Source organism: Eubalaena glacialis, chromosome 3, assembly GCF_028564815.1.
Source record: "Eubalaena glacialis isolate mEubGla1 chromosome 3, mEubGla1.1.hap2.+ XY, whole genome shotgun sequence".
In the NCBI taxonomy this organism is placed as follows: domain Eukaryota; kingdom Metazoa; phylum Chordata; class Mammalia; order Artiodactyla; family Balaenidae; genus Eubalaena; species Eubalaena glacialis.
The window spans coordinates 81,616,722-81,635,920 of record NC_083718.1 but is presented as its reverse complement, the minus strand read 5'-3'; positions in this window follow the sequence as shown (position 1 = coordinate 81,635,920).

The following is a 19,199-nucleotide window of genomic DNA, read 5'->3' as shown; positions in this document are numbered from 1 at the left end:
GCCATTATTCTAACTGAGCAGCTTTTCCTACAATTTAGGAAACCTTGCCTCCTCTGACTGTCTCCGAAACTATGTTCCCAGAACTGATTTTATGACAAGTTGCAGCTCTCGCAATCCCTGTGGCCCATTGTGGGAGCTCCGGGGAGCCTGGTGAGCACTAATCCTCTTTCTTAGTATTGAATACAATACCTTTTTCCTCCTGCAAACCTAGTAATTAATAAGCCTCCTGGTGGCTCCAGGATCTGGCAAATGTCAGCCCCAGAGGGTTAGAAAGGCCAGTGGCTTCCTACTTACTTCTTTTCACTTCCATTAGAGAAGCTTCTGAACCAGCCAGAAAGGCCAGAGAAGGGAAAGAAGAGAAAAGGGGATGAGAGCCTGCCCTGGCAGCCCCCCAGATCTTATCCTAGCTGCTTCCGGCGCTGTGAGCCTTGACTCTGATCAATGCGGCACTTCTGCATCTCCCGATAAAGGTCAAGAAGGCCAGCAACTCGCCCTCACTCAACCAAGACGTTTCAGGTTGTCCAGTTCTCCCAGACCCACAGATCTCATCCGAACGAACTTCTAGTGTAGAGAGAAAGGACAAGATAGCAAGAGATCCTGAGAGACCTGAACCCCGGGTCTAGGACTGGAGGAAACTGATTTGTGTGTTATTGGTACCAAGGCAGGAATTTTCCAGAATAGGTTGCCAGAGACAAGCAAGCAGCCAGTATCTCCTACTTCAGGCTAGACGAGTTCTCACTGGAAAGATCTGGTCTCCCCACAAAGTAATAAATGTGAAATGCTAAGCACACGGCCAGCACGTGATAGGTACTCAATAAATGTTTCTTTCTCGCCTCACTTTTCATCCTTCTTGTAAAGTGTTTCACTGACTGAAAGAGGACTTTGGTACATAAGAGGGTCACTGCTACCTGGATCAAGAATCCAAAAGCTCTAAATTCAATGCATACAATTCATTTTAGTTCATGCCATTGCGTGGGAAAAGGAAAAGTCACCCCTCTTTCCAAGAAATGAGTGACATAAGGAGAGGAGCTCTGAGCACAAGTGAAGTAAGTTGTGCACTGACTGGCCTGAGTGGGGCCCATTGGAGGCGAGGAACCTGCGTCTCTGGTGCTCATCTCCACCTGGAGGAGCTTGGAGAAACTGAAGTCAAACTAGCCCAAGGGGTAGACAGAGCCCAACTCCAAGGCCAAGCTCAATCATGCAGCTTCCAGGCTGTTCTTGGCTGGGGAGGTGGCATCAGCCCCCTTGCCTCTCCTCCATCGCCCTGGGCTTGGCTGTATTGAAGCAGCTTTGCCGAGTGATGCACCAGAAGAGAGAAGAGGAGAGACGTGCATCCATGTGGCAGTTTGTCAGCTGCACCAAAAAAGTGATGTTGGGGGAGGTGGTGGAAGTCAGTGACTCAAAGCAGGTTCTGGGATTATCTGCTGTTTTCAATTATCCACATCTCTCATCACCATGGAGAATGGAGAATTGGGTGTATTTGCCTCCCCCTCAGCGCTGTTGCTGGCATTAGAGATGTGATTTGTACTTGGAGCAACTGTGGGTAAAGGACTCAGAATGGTCTCTGTATAAAACTCTCCCCAGCACTGAAATGTCATTAAATAACTCTCTGCTCCTGGCACCTCTTGCCCCTTTAAAAATAGCTGGAAGAGAAACATATCTAGGAAGAAGAGAACTGACAATTATTGAGCATCTGTGTGGTACTCAATACTCATTTTGAGCCAAGGAAACTACAGCTCAGAGAGGTTAAGTGATTTGCCCGTGATTTGTCATAAGCAGGAGCAACAAACCTGGTGCTCCAGCGCGGAGCCACCTGATCCCAAAGCTCATTTCCCCACCCCACCCCTCTCTCAGTGAACTCACACTTCCCTTATAAAACATGGTGGGTCCATCTTGGACCTCCCTGTCTGTATTTGCTAAGATACTTTCAGTTGCCAGTAAAGAAACCCCAACTCAAGACAGTTTAAAAACAAGGACATTTAGGGAGTTCCCTGGCGGTCCAGTGGTTAGGACTCAGTGCTTTCACTGCCGAGGGCTCTGGTTCAATCCCTGGTTGGGGAACTACGATCCCACAAGCAGTGTGGCCAAAGGAAAAAAAAAGGACACACGTTAACTCCAGAGGTAAGACAGTTTCAGGGGCCATTAATTTGATGGCACGTGTCACCGTGAACATAAGTTCTTTCTGACTTTCTGCTCCACCATCTTCATTCAGCATGTTGGCCACTCCCTCATGGTCACGAGATAGCTGCAGCACCCCCAGGCATCCCACCATCACACTTCAAAGTCCAGAGACAATAAAAGGAAGCACCCCTGTCTTGGACCTCTTTTTAGTAATGGGGAAAACTGTCTCAGAAGTCCCTAGACTTTCCTCCACATCTCACTGGTTAAAAATGGGTTGCATGCTCCAACCTAAGTCAATCCCTGGCAAATCCCATGGTAGTGGGATTACCATGTTGTCTAGATTGGGGCCTATCTTCCTCTAAAGAAGATGCTGACTAGAGTGTGTGGACAAAGTGGGGATTCAAGAAAGAAGTGAGGCAAGTGCTGCATGTGCAAAGCCAGCCAGAGGTCCAAATGTACCTCATTATAAGGATTCTTGTCCCCAGTGTGGACCCTGAGGACACGGTGCCAGCTCAGTGTCCTTGTAATCCAGATAAGAAAGGTGAGGCACCCTTTCCTGCACCAAAATGAGAACCTCTGGCCTTGTTGTGAGCTTGCTTATCTAGAAGACACACACGACCGCCTTCATTAGAGAGATTTGGGAAATAAATCTTATCAAAGATGTGTTCTATCACATACCAAGGAAGCAAAGCCTTTTGTGAAACTTAATGGGCCACACAGGTGAGATGAGCAGCTACACAGCGCCAAGGTCTTTAATTTCCTGTAGGAAGCCTGATGATTATCTGTCTGGAAATGTCTCTGCTCAAGTAGGGATATATGAGAGCCAGAATGAAAGAGCTCTTTATATTGTCACACTATAAATTCAGACTCCTTAAAAAGAGATGCTTGTTGAGGGAGGCCAAACAAGCTCAGAGTATCCCACCAACTCTGCCCTCCCAAATCCCCTCAAAGGCAGGCTGGGGCTCCTTTCAATGGAGAAAACCAAGGAGGTGACCTGAAGACAGGCAAGAGATTAGGGGAAAAGAAAGAGAAGATATGCAAAGCAAGAGAGACAGAAACACTCAGAGAAACAGAAGGAGGCAGAGAGTGAGACCAAGAGACTAAAGAGAGAAGAAAAAGAAAGAAAAAAGGAGGAAGGTAGATGTGACAAAGGAGAGAGAAAGGAGAAAGAGGAAATAAGAAACTGAGAAAAGGAGGGAAGAAAGACAAGCAACAGAACCAGACAGACAGGAGATGCCTGACAATCACTTTTTCAAGGATTCTTGTTTACCAGTTAGAATTTCCAGCCCTAGGTCATCTTCTTATAGCCATCCTTCTTTCTGCACGAGGACAGAAATCCAGGGGTCACACAATGTTTTTCCAGCCCAGCAGGATCCAGATGTTTCCAGTTCCTGGACCAGGCTGTACTGATGGGTCGAAAGGGTCATTATTCAAAGAGGTCTTGAACATGCATGACTCTTAGTTAAAGGTGGAAGAAGAAACAGCCACGACTCAAAAGAATTATTCTAACTTTATGAGTTCAGACATTTGAACTCACTTCTTATCCTGATTTTCGTGGCTGGGATGAGGACAAGAGTCTATAAACAATCTGTTTATTCCATCTTCCCTCATAGCACACATAGGCCTCTCCAGAAATAATTCTCAACTTAGCATAAGCTCTGTTTCCCTCTGTTTGCTGCCTAGAGAACTCTTATTCATCCCTCAAGACCCTATTCAAATGAGCCTCCTTTATGAGGCCTTCCATGACCTCCCACAGCCCCCAAAAGGGTCAGCTGCTTCCCCTGCTGTGTGCCCCTAACACTTTGTAAGGGAATTCTCCTGCGGCACTTCACACGTGGCATTGTAATTATGTGTTTATGTTCCCCAGCAACTGGAACAATGCCAGGAACATAGCAGCAACTCTATGAATATTTGTTGAGTTGAACGAATAAATAAATAAGTCTGCTCCCCTGACTAGATGGTGAGCTTCTCAACTTATATGGAATTAAATTGAATCCCAGAACTTCAGAGCCAAAGAGCACTTAGCACCCACTTAGTCCAGCTCTCAAATATCAGTGTATGTTTTATTACAAGTGTGGACAACAGAATCTAGTGATCACCAAGCTCTTCTTACATCCCTGGAAGTAGATCCCTGATCTCTGCCAATGTGTAGACATAGGAGGGTTCCAGTGTTTAAAGTTATTTACTTTGCTGAATTTTCATAGTAATAGCTTGCTCATCATAAAAAGTCTGGAAAGAATAAAAACAATAAAGCAGCAGAAAAATCATGTATTAACTCTCTGCCTAAATCAGGTGTTGTTAATATTTGGCATATTCCAGTCTTTTGCAATACATTGTGTTTTCCTTACAAAACTGAGATTATGGTGTGTGTACATAGGTTTTAGAGCAGTTGTAATTAGTGTGTACCTGACTTTTTATGTTCTGTTTATTTCATTAAAGGAAATCTCACAGACACATTAAATCCCATCTCATTACACATCAGTATAATCCCACCTACTTGGCGTTTTTATTGGATGACATCTTGCTCTCCCATCTTATGCCTATAGTTTGCACAGTCATTCACTATTTGGGGGCACTTGTCAGTTTCTGGCCCTTATAAGCATCACTGCTCTGAACCCCCAGCAAGTACGTATGTGTGGCTGGAGATAAAACTTCTAATAACAGCATCATCTATGGACTCTAGAAGTGCTGTATCTCAGCCAGCTTAGATGGAAGCAAGGATAATGTGCTCTGGAAGCCGCTAGCTGACCCTAAAGGTGGCTGTGATGGTGGTGGCACCACTGGTGTATGGATGCATGTGAAGTATGTGAGCTTAGAGGGCCGAGAACAGACCTGTCTGGTTGCCATGATACACCCAGAGCCCAGCACAGGGCCTGGCACACAGGGGGTGAATGAGTGAACGAATGAATGGTGCATGGCTAGGAGATGGTTGAACTGTGCTCAGACACCTTGGCAGCGTCTCAGCCTTCTGTATGTTATACTCCTTGACTGCAAAACAGAACCCCAAGCCTCTGGGGAAATCTGGGAATGGTATGTGTTAGTGGCAGGGAAGTGTTCCAAGTCCTTGGACTGCAGCACTGCCCTGCAGCAGCCAGACCCTGCCCCCCGCTGAGCAGTAAAGGGAATGGATGGTGATGAGATGCTGAGTACAAAGCTCCCCTAACTCCCAGGGTCCCTCGCGTGCTCTCTCACGCCCACACACCCACCCGCTCCTACCCACGTAGGCCTCTCCGCTCTCATCTGGGGTAACCGCCAGAGCAGTCTATTTGGGCAGATAACCCGCTGGGTGAGAAAGAACATAACAGGGCTTTCCCTGTCATCCAAGGAGCAGCACTGGTGTTCTGGCCGTTCAACCGACAAAAGCAGGTCAGCAGGCCTGACAGCGTCTGTCCCATCGTTCACTCCACCAACAGTCCTCGGGCCCCTGCTGGGCCTAATACCCGGGAATTTGAGGTGAATAATAGATGTGTCTGTCCTTGAGGAGCTCACCCTTATGTCCCAAACTGACTCTTGATTTGCTCCCCCAAAACCATCCCCTTGTCCCGCGTCCCCCATCTCAGACAGAGAAGGCCCCATCACCCCCCAGATGCTGGGAGCCATCCTCGACACCTGCTTCTCCTGATCCTGCTGACCCAGCCTCATAAACGCCTTGCTACATCCTCCTCCTTCCCTCTCCTCTCTAGTCCAAGTAATGACCCCAACGCCTCCTAACTGGTCTGACTGCCACCCTCCCCGCCAACCCTCAAATCCGTCCTCCACGTGGCAGCAGAGAAATCTTCTGAAAATGCAAGTCTGATCATATTGCTCCTCTGCTTAAAACCCCATAATGGCTTCGAAGGGCCCTCAGGGTAAAAGCCAAAGTCCTTCTTAGTGCAGCCCCATGGCCCGAGGGGGCCGACCTTACTCTCCTCCCTGGCATCACCCTTCACCTCTCCCCACCTGCTCCTGCACACCCATCACACTGGCCCCCTCCAGCTCCTCAAAGAGCAGGTGACCTCACCACTCAGGGTGCTCCTACATGATGTTCCTCTGCCTGGAATGCCACCAACACCCCCTCCCACCATTTTCTTTCCCTGGCCACCAACTCCTCCTCCTCCTAGAGTTCCCATGTAGCCATCACTTCCTCAGGGAAGCCACCCCTGATCCTCAGGCTAAGGCAGGTCCTCTGTTATTTACTCCATTAATACCCTGCACTGTCTTCCCTGGCACTGTCTCAACTGTAATCAAAGAGTATGTGCTTAGTTTGGGGGCCCTCCACCCCAACTCCCACTAAAACAGAAACTCCAAAGAGTGGGTACAGGGTAACCTAGGGCCTGGAGTACAGAGGTTCTACAAAAATTGTTAAGTGACAATTCTAGTATAGAGCTAGGAGCTGCGACAGTGGATGGCAGAAGAGGCACCTGGATGAACCCTGGAAAATGGCTGGGGCTGGGAGCATTTCTCAGGAATGGTAAAACTTAAGCTGAGTCCTGAAGGATGAGGATTTGTGAGCCAACCAGGGGCAGAAGTGAAGAGATTATCACTTGAGGCAGAGATAAAGCTTTGTGGAATTGCTTTGGAGAAAACGGAAATAATCCCAGATGGCTTGGGTTCACATAAGTATAAGAGTACTTTGAGAGGTGGCTGAAGAATTAAATAGGAGAGAGATTTGAAGGGTTTTACAACCAAGAAAGGTAGTTTGATAAGGGAATGGAGAGCATCAAAGGATTTAAGCAAGAGAGTGACCTTATTTTTTTATTTATTTTGGGGGGGGGGGTCTTTGTTGCTGCGCAAGAGCTTTCTCTAGTTGCAGCAAGCGGGGGCTGCTTTTCGTTGTGGTGCTCGGGCCTCTCATTGCGGTGGCTTCTCTTGTTGCGGAGCACGGGCTCTAGGCGTGCGGGCTTCAGTAGTTGTGGCTCGCGGGTTCTAGAGCACAGGCTCGGTAGTTGTGGCGCACGGGCTTAGTTGCTCCGCAGCATGTGGGATCTTCCTGGACCAGGGCTTGAACCCATGTCCCCTGCACTGGCAGGCAGATTCTTAACTGCTGCACCAACAGGGAAGTCCCGAGACTGACCTTATTAAAAAGTACACTCTGGCTACAGTATGGAGAAAGGATAGCATAGGATCAAGATTGGAGGCAAGAAGATCAATTTGGAGGCTGCTGCAGTTATCCAAGGAGCTGATAAGGGCCTGGACTAAAGCACTGAGAAGAGAAAGGAGGGAAAGAGGGAAATTAGAGAGGCATTTGAAGATAGGATTGACAGGCTTTGGTGACAAAATAGATTAAGAGAGAGAAAGGGTCATTCCCAAATTCCTGTCTTGAGCAGCTCAATGAAGGTAAATTCTCTAAGATAAGGAATGCAGGAGGAAGAAGAGATCAGGGCAAGATGATGATACACCACTTATTTAATATGTTGAAATTCAGGTGTCTGTGGGCCAAACCAAATGCACATGTTAAACGGGCCTGGAGCTCAGGAGAGAGGCCAGCAGGTGTGTAGTTCAGTTCAGAAAAGGTTTGTCAAGCACTTAGAATGAAAGGTTGATGCTCAGAAATGTCAATATCAGAGAGGACTAAGAGAGGAATGTGCAGGTGCTATGGGGACCCACAGCAAGGTGCCTGGATCACCTGCAAGTGCCAGGAAGCTTCTTGGGGGCTGTGATGCCTGGTCTGAACATTGAAGGATAATGGTGTGCTGTTGATGCAAGGTGGGGGTATTGGGAGATAAGGTTGGAGAAGCAGATAAAGGCCAGGCCATGGAAACCTGGAGTGTCATGCTAGGTACTTGAAATTTAGTCAGAAGTTATTATGTAGCCATTGGCATGTTTAATCAGAGCACTGACACAGTCAAATGTCTGACCACATTGGGAGGCAGAGTCAGACAGAGGGACATAGACATGGCTACCTCCCCAACAACCACTGTCCCCCTTCCTCCTTATAACAGAACCCAAGACTTGTCCAGGTAAATCATCTGGACCATGTGGCCATACATCTCAGAGAAGGAGTGCCTCATCTCCAGTTCTTAGGATTGAATCATAATTGGCCTAATGCTGATCCCATGGTGATCCCATTCCCCTTAATAGTGACTGGTTTAGGCATGGGCAAGTGGTGGCCAAGAGAATGAGAAGGGGAGTCTGTAAGAGGCTTCTGAGAAAGTTTACCTTGATGCCGGACATTGCTGAATCTGTATGAGATACCTAAACCTATGGAAGCTATCTTGGGACCATGAATGGAGTTAGCTTGAAGAAAGCTCACAAGGATGGCAGAGCAGAAAGATAAAAGGAGGCTAAGTGCTTGACAACATCACTGAGTTGTTGAATCAATCAACCCTAGAGCTGCTTCCTTCTAGTCTTGTCATATGACCTTCTTAAAATGTGACCCCTTATGTTGAAGACAACTTGGGTTGGATTTTCTGTTATCTTGAGCCAAAATCATCATCACCAACACAGAAGCAAAGAATAGAAGCCATGACACTGGTCAGGAGAGCCATAGACAAGACTGTGGTAGCACAGAAGTTGTGGCTGAAGCTAAATGTGTGGATGAGATGTCCTTGGGAGAAGGTGTATGAAATATGTAGACTAAGAATTTGGAGAGGGCAGGACAAGATTCTGGGAAACAATAAACATAGCACAGGTCATGGAGGAGAAACCTACATAGGAGACCCAGAAGATAGGGCTGAAAATAAGGAATATGAGAGAGCAGAGCATCAAGAGCCAGAGAAAGAAAAGGATTGATCAACAGCATCCCAGACAGCAGAGAGGTCTAGATAGAGGGCTCTAAAATGTCCCTGGCCACAAGGAGTTCACTGATGACACTAGTGAGAGCTGAGTCAGTGGGGCTGGTGGGAGGGAGAGTGATAGTAACTTGACTGAGTGGGATAGGGACAAATGGAAGTTAAGAAGATAGAGCTGATAGTGTGTTAATGACTCTCTTCTTAGAACTTGGTCATAAAAAGGAGAGACTTACACATGGAGAAGCTAGAGGAAAATGCAAAGAGGATGGATTAGTTATCTATTGCTACTGCATAGCAAATTCCCCCAAAACTTGGTGGTTTAAACAACAAACATTTATAATCTCAAAGCTTCTGTGGGTTAGGAATTAGAGTCCAGCATAGCTGGGTGGTTCTGTCTTATAGTCTTTCATGAGGTTGCAGTCAAAATGTCAGTTGGCTTCATTTTTTTTTAGTCCTTTTTCTCTCTGTGTTTCACGTTGGGTATTTCTATTTCTCTGTCTTCAAGTTCACTAATACGTTCTTCAACAATGTCTAATCTGCTGTTAAACCCATCCAATATACTTTTCTCAGAGCATCAGTGAGCTGTGGGACAACTTCAAGTGGCCTAATATATGTTAATTTGAGTCTCAGAAAAAAGGGGAGGGGATGGAGAACAGAAAAAATATTTGAAGAAATAATGACCAAAATTATTCACAATATTTTATGAAAACTATAAACTTAACAGAACCAAAAATCTCAATGAACCCCAAGTACAAGAAACATGAAGAAAACTACAGTAGGGGCACATAATAATCAAATGGCTTAAAACAAGTGCTAAAGAGAAAATCTTAAAAGCAACCAGAGACATTACATACAGAAGAAAAAAGATAAGCATGATAGCAGACTTCCTGTCATAAACAATTCAAGCCAGAGAACTATGGAACAACAACTTAAAAGTACTGAAAGAAAAGCACTATAGACTATAATTTCTTTACCCAGTGAAAATATCTTCAAAATGAAGATAAAACAAAGACTTTTTCAGACATACAAAACCTAAAAAGTTTCATCACCAGGAGACCTGAACTATAGTTATATATGTTAAAGGAAGTCCTTCAGGCAGAAGGAAAATATGGATCTACACAAAGGAATGAAGAGCATCAAAATTGGTTAACTATGTGGATAAGCAAAAAAAAAAAAAAAAAATTAGAAAAGAATGGAACTATTTAAAATATTTATTAATCCAAAAGTAGGCAGAGAAAAAGGAAAAAGGGGACAAAGAATAAAGGGGACAAACAAAATATCAGTTAGGATGTAAATGCCTTAAACAACACAATCAACCAAGTTGACCTAATTGACATTTATAGAACCCTCCACACAAGAATAGTAGAACACACATTATTTTCAAGTGCATGTGGAACATTTACCAAGACAAACTATATCCAGAGCCATAAAACAAGTCTCAAAGAATTTAAAAGAATTTAAGTCACATAAAAATATTCTCTGACTGTAATGGAACTAAATTAGAAATCAATAACAGAAAGATCTCAGCAATATCCACAAACATTTGGAAACAAAATAACATACCTCCAAATAATTCATGGGTCAAAGGAGAAATAAAAAGGAACAATAGAAAGTATTTTGGATGAAAATAAAACACACAAATTCTAATTTGCCACAGAAGCAATACTTAGGAGGAATTTATAGCACCAAACACCTGTCTTAGAAAAGAATAAGGATCTCAAATAAATGACTTCAACTTTTATATTAAGAAATTAGGGATTTCCCTTGTGGTGCAGTGGTTAAGAATCTGCCTGCCAATGCAGGGGACATGGGTTCAAGCCCTGTTCCAGGAAGATCCCACATACTGCAGAGCAACTATGCCCATGTGCCACAGATACTGAAGCCCGTGCCTAGGGCCCGTGCTCTGCAACAAGAGAAGCCACCAAGATGAGAAGCCTGCACACCGCAACGAAGAGTAGCCCCCACTCTCCGCAACTAGGGAAAGCCCGCGCGCAACAGTGAAGACGCAACGCAGCCAAAATATTAATTAATTAATTAATTTTTAAAAAATACTTTAAAAAAAGAAATTAGTAAAAGAAGAGAAAACTAAACCTAAGTAAACAAAAGAAAGGAATATCAGAGTGGAAATCAATGAAATAGAAAATGTAAAAACATTAGGAAAAAATCTATCAAACCAAAAGCTGGATCTTTGAGAAGATTAATAAAATTGATGAATCTCTGGCTCCAGGATTAAGGCTGGTCACCAGAAAGACCAAGCTGTGATTAGAAGTTTGAAATTTTCAGCCCTACTCCTCGTCCTCCAGAGAGGGGAGAGGGGCTGGAAATGGAGTTAATTAAAATTGATTATGCATACATGAGAAAGCCTCCATAAAATCCCAATAGTACGGGGTTTGGGGAGCTTCCAGGTTGGTGAACACATCCACATGGTGGTAGAATAATAGTCCCCAACTCCACAGGGACAGAAACTGCTGTGCTCAGGACCCTTCCAGACCTTGCCCTATGTATCTCTCTGTATCTGGCTATTTATATCCTTTAATAAACTGGTAAACATTAAAAATAATTGGAACTTCCCTGGTGGTCCAGTGGTAAACAATCCGCTGTCCAATGCAGGGGACACAGCTTAGATCCCTGATCGAGCCCACATGCCATGGGGCAACTAAGCCCACATGCCTCAACTAGAGAGAAGCCTGTGCACCACAACTAGAGAGGAGCGCACCCAACGAAGATCCTGCAGGCCGCAAGAAGACCCACTGCAGCCAAAAATTTTTTAAATTAAAAAATTTTTAAAAACTGATGAATCTCTAGCCAGAAGAATCAGGAAAAAAGAGGAAAGACAAAAATTCATCAGCATGAGAGGGCAGAAGATGCAGAAGCAAGAAGAACTACAAACCTGCAGCCTGTGGAAGGAAAACCACATTCACAGAAAGATAGACAAGATGAAAAGGCAGAGGGCTATGTACCAGATGAAGGAACAAGATAAAACCCCAGAAAAACAACTAAATGAAATGGAGATAGGCAATCTTCCAGAAAAAGAATTCAGAATAATGATAGTGAAGATGATCCAGGACCTTGGAAAAAGAATGGAGGCAAAGATCGAGACAAAGCAAGGAATGTTTAACAAAGATCTAGAAGAATTAAAGAGAAAACAAACAGAGATGAGCAATACAATAACTGAAATGAAAAATACACTAGAAGGAATCAATAGCAGAATAACTGAGGCAGAAGAATGGATAAGTGACCTGGAAGACAGAATGGTAGAATTCACTGCTGTGGAAAACAATAAAGAAAATGGAATGAAAAGAAATGAAGACAGCCTAAGCGACCTCTGGGACAACATTAAACGCAACAATATTCGCATTATAGGGGTCCCAGAAGGAGAAGAGAGAGAGAAAGGACCCAAGAAAATATTTGAAGAGATTATAGTTGAAAACTTCCCTAACATGGGAAAGGAAATAGCCACCCAAGTCCAGGAAGCACAGAGAGTCCCAGGCAGGATAGATCCAAGGAGAAACACGCCAAGACACATAGTAATCAAACTGGCAAAAATTAAAGACAAAGAAAAATTATTGAAAGCCACAAGGGAAAAATGACAAATAACATACAAGGGAACTTCCATAAGGTTAACAGCTGATTTCTCAGCAGAAACTCTACAAGCCGGAAGGGAGTGGCATGATATATTTAAAGTGATGAAAGGGAAAAACCTACAACCAAGATTACTCTACCCGGCAAGGATCTCATTCAGATTCGACAGAGAAGTCAAAAGCTTTAGAGACAAGCAAAAGCTAAGAGAATTCAGCACCACCAAACCAGCTCTACAACAAATGCTAAAGGAACTTCTCTAAGTGGCAAACACAAGAGAAGAAAAGGACCTACAAAAACAAACCCATAACAATTAAGAAAATGGTAATAGGAACATACATATCGATAATTACCGTAAACGTGAATGGATTAAATGCTCCAACCAAAAGACACAGGCTCACTGAATGGACACAAAAACAAAACCCATATATATGCTATCTACAAGAGACCCACTTCAGACCTAGGCACACAAACAGACTGAAAGTGAGGGGATGGGAAAAGATATGCCATGCAAATGGAAATCAAAAGAAAGCTGGAGTAGCAATACTCATAGCAGATAAAATAGACTTTAAAATAAAGAAGGTTACAAGAGACAAGGAAGGACACTACATAATGATCAAGGGATCAATCCAAGAAGAAGATATAACAATTATAATTGTATATGCACCCAACATAGGAACACCTCAATACATAAGGCAAATGCTAACAGCTATAAAAGAGGAAATCGGCAGTAACACAATAAGAGTGGGGGACTTTAACACCTCACTTACACCAATGGACAGATCATCCAAACAGAAAATTTATAAGGAAATACAAGCTTTAAATGACACAATAGACCAGATAGATTTAATTGATATTTATAGGACATTCCATCCAAAAACAGCAGATTACACTTTCTTCTCAAGTGTGCACGGAACATTCTCCAGGATAGATCACATCCTGAGTCACAAATAAAGCCTCAGTAAATTTAAGAATATTGAAATCATATCAAGCATCTTTTCTGACCACAATACTATGAGATTAGAAACTAATTACAGGGAAAAAAAACGTAAAAAACACAAACACATGCAGGCTAAAAAATACGTTACTAAATAAGCAGGAGATCACTGAAGAAATCAAAGAGGAAATCAAAAAATACCTAGAGACAAATGACAATGAAAACACAACGATCCAAAACCTATGGAATGCAGCAAAAGCAGTTCTAAGAGGGAAGTTTATAGCTATATAAGCCTACCTCAAGAAACAAGAAAAATCTCAAATAAACAATCTAACCTTACACCTAAAGGAACTAGAGAAAGAAGAACAAACAAAACCCAAAGTTAGCAGAAGGAAAGAAATCATAAAGATCAGAGCAGAAATAAATGAAATAGAAACAAAGAAAACAATAGCAAAGATCAATAAAACTAAAAGCTGGTTCTTTGAGAAGATAAACAAAACTGATAAACCATTAGCCAGACTCATCAAGAAAAAGAGGGAAAGGACTCAAATCAATAAAATTATAAATGAAAAAGGAGAAGTTACAACAGACACGGCAGAAATACAAAGCATCCTAAGAGACTACTACAAGCAATGCTATGCCAATAAAATGGACAACCTGGAAGAAATGGACAAATTCTGAGAAAGGTATAACATTCCAAGACTGAACCAGGAAGAAATAGAAAATATGAACAGACCAGTCACAAGTAATGAAATTGAAACTGTGATTAAAAATCTTCCAACAAACAAAAGTCCAGGACCAGATGGCTTCACAGGTGAATTCTATCAAACATTTAGAGAAGAGCTAACACCCATCCTTCTCAAACTCTTCTAAAACATTGCAGAGGAAGGAAAAATCCCAAACTCATTCTATGAGGCCACCATCACCCTGATACCAAAACCAGACAAAGATACTACAAAAAAAGAAGATTACAGAATATCACTGATGAATATAGATGCAAAAATCCTCAACAAAATACTAGCAAACAGAATCCAACAACACATTAAAAGGATCATACACCATGATCAAGTGGGATTTATCCCAGAGATGCAAGTATTCCTCAATATATGCAAATCAATCAACGTGATACACCATATTAACAAATTGAAGAATAAAAACCATATGATCATCTCAACAGATGCAGAAAAAGCTTTTGACAAAATTCAACACCCATTTATGATAAAAAAAAACTCTCCAGAAAGTGGGCATAGAGGGAACCTACTTCAACATAATAAAGGCCATATACGACAAACCCCCAGCAAACATCATTCTCAATGGCGAAAAACTGAAAGCATTTCCTCTAAGATCAGGAACAAGACAAGGATGTCCACTCTCACCACTATTATTCAACATAGTTTTGGAAGTCCTAGCCATGGCAATCAGAGAAGAAAAAGAAATAAAAGGAATACAAATTGGAAAAGAAGAAGTAAAACTGTCACTGTTTGCAGATGACAGGATACTATACATAGAGAATCCTAAAGATGCCACCAGAAAACTATTAGAGCTAATCAATGAATTTGTTAAAGTTGCAGGATACAAAATTAATGCACAGTAATCTCTTGCATTCCTATACACTAATGATGAAAAATCTGAAAGAGAAATTAAGGAAACACTCCCATTTACCATTGCAACAAGAAGAATAAAATACCTAGGAATAAACCTACCTAGGGAGACAAAGGACCTGTATGCAGAAAACTATAAGACACTGATGAAAGAAATTAAAGATGATACCAACAGATGGAGAGATATACCATGTTCTTGGATTGGAAGAATCAATATTGTGAAAATGACTATTCTACCCAAAGCAATCTACAGATTCAATGCAATCCCTATCGAATTACCAATGGCATTTTTTACAGAACTAGAACAAAAAATCTTAAAATTTGTATGGAGACACAAAAGACCCTGAATAGCCAAAGCAGTCTTGAGGGAGAAAAATGGAGCTGGAGGAATCAGGCTCCTGGACTTCAGACTATACTACAAAGCTACGGTAATCAAGACAATATGGTACTGACACAAAAACAGAAATATAGATCAATGGAACAGGATAGAAAGCCCAGAGATAAACCCACGCACCTATGGACAACTTATCTATGACAAAGAAGGCAAGGATGTACAGTGGAGAAAAGACAGTCTGTTCAATAAGTGGTGCTGGGAAAACTGGACAGCTACAACGTAAAAGAATGAAATTAGAACACTCCCTAACACCATACACAAAAATAAACTCAAAATGGATTAAAGACCTAAATGTAAGGCCAGACACTATCAAATTCTTAGAGGAAAACATAGGAAGAACACTCTTTGACATAAATCACAGCAAGATATTTTTTGATCCACCTCCTAGAGTAATGGAAATAAAAGCAAAAATAAACAAATGGAACCTAATGAAACTTAAAAGCTTTTGCACAGCAAAGGAAACCATAAACAAGATGAAAAGACAACCCTCAGAATGGGAGAAAATATTTGCAAATGAATCATCAGACAAAGGATTAATCTCCAAAATATATAAACAGCTCATGTAGCTCAATATTAAAAAACAAACAACCCAATCCAAAAATGGGCAGAAGACCTAAATAGACATTTCTCCAAAGAAGACATACAGATAGCCAAGAAGCACATGAAAAGCTGCTCAACATCACTAATTATTAGAAAAATGCAAATCAAAACTACAATGAGGTATCACCTCACACCAGTTAGAATGGGCATCATCAGAAAATCTACAAACAACAAATGCTGGAGAGGGTGTGGAGAAAAGGGAACCCTCTTGCACTGTTGGTGGGAATGTAAATTGATACAGCCACTATGGAGAAGAGTATGGAGGTTCCTTAAAAAACTAAAAATAGAATTACCATATGATCCAGCAATCCCACTACTGGGCATATACCCAGAGAAAACCATAGTTCAAAAAGACACATGCACCCCAATGTTCATTGCAGCACTATTTACAATAGCCAGGTCATGGAAGCAACCTAAATGCCCATCAACAGACGAATGGATAAAGAAGATGTGGTACATATATGCAATGGAATATTACTCAGCCATAAAAAGGAACGAAATTGGATGCATCTAGAGACTGTCATACAGAGTGAAGTAAGTCAGAAAGAGAAAAACAAATATCATATATTAACGCATATATGTGGAACCTAGAAAATGGTATAGATGAACTGGTTTGAAGAGCAGAAATTGAGACACAGAAGTAGAGAAAAAAAGTATGGACACCAAGGGGGGAAAGCGGCGGGGGGTGGGGGTGGGGGGGATGAACTGGGCAATTGGGATTGACATGTATACACTGATGTGTATAAAATGGATGACTAATAAGAAAAAATAAATATATATATATAATAAATAAATATTATATATATATATAATTAGTGGATAATAATTTAAATACTCAGGCTAAGTGGGACATTCTATTAGGGGCTTTTCCATTCCGTGCTTGAACAGAGAAGTATCCCTATTTGTTCCTTCATGTGTATGAAGAACAAGTAGTCAAAACTGTCTCCCATGGGCTTCCCTGGTGGTGCAGTGGTTGAGAATCCGCCTGCCAATGCAGGGGACACGGGTTCGAGCCCTGGTCTGGGAAGATCCCACATGCCGCGGAGCAACTGGGCCCGTGAGCCACAACTACTGAGCCTGCGCGTCTGGAGCCTGTGCTCCACAACAAGAGAGGCCGTGATAGTGAGAGGCTCGCGCACCGCGATGAAGAGTGGCCCCCGCTTTCCGCAACTAGAGAAAGCCCTCGCACAGAAACGAAGACCCAACACAGCCAAAAATTAATTAATTAATTAATTAAAAAAACAAAAAAAACTGTCTCCCACTATAAGGGGAAAAATTACAGCAGATGGCTATTATACTACTTCTGAACACTGGTACTTCCTTTTATGGGGATTAATGTTTGAATGTGGCGTGAGAATTATTACAAGACTTATGTTAATACTGAAATGTGCAGCTAACTTTCTGTATAAAATTTTACTTTCAACTGAATTTCTTATTCTATCTGATCATTAAAAAAATATGTATTTATGGGAATGCCAAAGCAAGGAGCATATAAATTTTTTTGTCTTTGTGTAATTGAGTGTGAGGGAATTTAGTTTTTCTCACAGTATGTACTTTTAACTTTTTTTAAAAAATGAACTTTTTGAATCTTTCTTTTTATTGGAAGAGATGTTATTCCAAAGAAACATTAATAAAAAAAAATTCATCAACATCAGGAATGTAACTAACTTCCATATTCTTAGATATTAAGAAGGTATCTAAGGAAATATTGTAAGCAACTCTATGCCAATAAATTTGACAACGTAGATGAAATGGACAAATTCCCTGAAAGACAGAAACTACCAAAGTTCACACAAAAAGAAATACATAATGTGAATAATCAATTCTATATCTATTAAGGAAATAGAATTTATAGTTTAAAACCTTCCCACAAAGAAACCCCAGCCCCACATGGCTTGACTGATGAATTCTACCAAGTATTTAAGGAAGAAATAATACCAGTTTTATACAAACTCTTCCAGATAATTGAAGAGGAGGAAATATTCCCAACTCATTCTATGAGACTAGAATTACCATGATACCAAAACAAGACAAAGACGTTATAAGAAAAGAAAACACAGGCCAAAATTCCTCATAAACATAGATACAAAAATTCTAAACCAAAATTTAGCAAATTGAATCCAACAATATATAAAAAGGATAAAACACCATGATCAAGTGAGATTGAGCCAAGGAAAGCAAAGTTTAACATTTGAAAATAAATCAATATAATTCACCATATTAACAAACTAAAAAAGAGAAAAAAGATATTTATAGATGCAGCAAAGATATCTGATAAAATCCAACACACATTCCTGATCAAAAACCTTCAGCAAACTATGAATAGAACAAACCTCCTCAACCTGATAAAGGGCATCTACAAAAAAAACTACAGTTAACAGCATACATAATGGTTAAAGTCTAAGGGCTTTTCCCTAAGACTGAGAATGAGTCACATCCAAACTCATCACCTATTCAACATTGTACTGAAGGTTCTAGCCAGTGCAACAAGATAAGAAATAAAAGGCATCTAGATTAGAAAGAAAGAACTAAAACTGTCTTTATTCAGAGATGACACAATCAATCATCTATGGAGAAAATTTGATGAAACTCTCTAAAAAAGCTACTAGAACTAATAAGTGAGTTCAACAAGGTTGCAGGATACCAGATCAATATACAAAACTCAATTGTATTTCTACTTATTAGCAATAAACCATCAAAGATGGAAATAAACAGTGACAATTACAATTGTATTAAAACTATGAAATAGGGATAGATCTGATTAAAGACATGCAACATCTGTACACTGAAAATTACAAAACATTGCTGAGAAAAATTAAAGATCTAATAAATGAAGCTATATACCACGGTCATGGGTCAGAGACTCAAGATTGTTCAATGCCAATTCTCCCCAAATTATCTATAGATTCAATGTATTCCCAATCAAAATCCCAGCAGGCTTTTTTATAGATATTTATGAGCTTATTCCAAAGTTTATGTGGAAATGCAAAAGACCTAGAGGAGCCAAAACAACCTTGAAAAAGAAAGTTGGAGGATTTACACTACCTGATTTCAAGACTAATTAACAAGCTAAAATAATTAAGACAGTGTGGAGTTGGCATAAAAATAGACAAATAGATCAATGGAACAGAATAGAGACTCCAGATATAGGTCCACACATATGTGCACTACTGATTTTCAACAAGTGTGCAAAGGCAATTCAGTAGAGAAGGGATAGTATTTTCAATAAATGATGCCAGAATAATTGGATAACTAGA